Raw genomic sequence first — 1,675 nt, forward strand, 5'->3', positions numbered from 1 at the left:
CTATGGGGCTTGTCTGCAGTTTTGTTTTGGTCATCACATTTGAATTTTTTGATGTAATCAAGTGCAGGCTTTTAGATAAGAACCATCCTTCTTAATTTTTCCCCCCTACCTAGGGGTATTGGAACACATTAAAGTTGACTATGTCTTTGGGCCATAGGGGTTCCCCGCAAGCAGTGAAAACAGGGCGGCTTCTTCCTTTGAGAGTCAAGGGGTGCAGCCGAAGTCCAAAGAGGGTGAGCAAACCTCAATGCAGTGAAGGTGCAAGATGCCAAGGGATGATTTTGGAAATGGAGCTGGGGATCTAGTTGGGAACACAGGCTGTGTAGGCGAAAAGTATGAATGAATCACTGAATTTTTGGCATGATTTTTTTTGAGGGGTGTTGTGACAGTATATTTGCCTCCTTGCATCTGATTTCATATTGTTTGTTAGAGCCTGCCAACTTCATGAGAGTGACTACCTAGGTGTCTAGTTACAGGGTTGGGGGTGGTCCTTCAGAGATCCATTCCAGACTCTCTGGGTAGGGAGAGGGGCGGTGACTCGAAAGGTTCTGCCAGAGGAGCCCTCCTTTATCGTAAAGGTAAAAGAAATGGAAGGTTCATCTGTCTAATTTAGTTAAAGGTGGTGGTGCTGGTCAGATGTCCATTGTACCTACTCCCCCCTCCCTGAAAGCAGTTACCACTCTGTTCATGGCCACCCTGCAGACTCCTTACTGTAATGTTTCTGTGGTGTGTAATGTCTGACATTTTGAGAGACCAGCAGGCCCACGTCCCCAGGCCTGCCGTCCTGTCACTCCACATGTTGCACTGATGCGTGTGACGCGCTGAGATCCGGGTTTAACTTCTGCTACACACCTGCATGTTCTCTGTGAAGTTCAGCAGACTGCAGGTAGGACAGGTTTGGAGGGTCCAACACGAACCGGGCCGGGTCCTTGGTAAAACTGAGGAGTCTCACTGATGGCTGTTCTGAGTTTCTGAGGGCCTCTTGTTGCATTTGTATGGCATTAATGTTCTGAAGAAACACTATAAAACTCCCCACCAAAGTCCAGCCACACCTGTTTACAGTGTATACAGATCTTCGCTGCGTCAGAGTCTATATAGGAGGTTTTATGACTCAGTGGTACTCCTTGAATGGATGAGCCTTTAGCTTCTCGTAATTAGTGGTAGTGTAGTAGGGAACTTCATAGTGTTTTTCAGTTTCTGTAGGACAAATTTCTGCAGGTAAGATGGGTCCTGCCCGAGGACCTTCTGTAAAATGCCGGTTAATGAAAGCATCCACATGGTTCTCCCTACATCTGAGCCAGTGTTGGCTATCTGTACCATTTGCAGGCGGGGATGATCTCACCATTTTCATTTGCTTTTTTACCCCCTTATGTGAAGGAAGAATCTTTGCTCGAAAGCCTGTGGATTTGAGTGCTGACTCCACCACTAATGGGTGTGAGAACCTGGGTAAGTTTGTCTCCCTGGGCTGGTTTTGTCATCTGTGAAACAGGTATATATCAAGAAGAAAAAGAATGGTATAAAGCTCAATGACTCAAATTCCTTGGGCGCATTTCCGTCTGCATCTATAATCTGCCTCCACATCGGGGGAGCCCCTGAGCGCTCTGGGTTGTGGCTGATCATTTTTGCACATAAAAACTCACATACATTTTTGTATAGAGAATTAAAATGTTGGACA

The sequence above is a fragment of the Canis aureus genome, chromosome 8 (assembly GCF_053574225.1).
Source record: "Canis aureus isolate CA01 chromosome 8, VMU_Caureus_v.1.0, whole genome shotgun sequence".
In the NCBI taxonomy this organism is placed as follows: domain Eukaryota; kingdom Metazoa; phylum Chordata; class Mammalia; order Carnivora; family Canidae; genus Canis; species Canis aureus.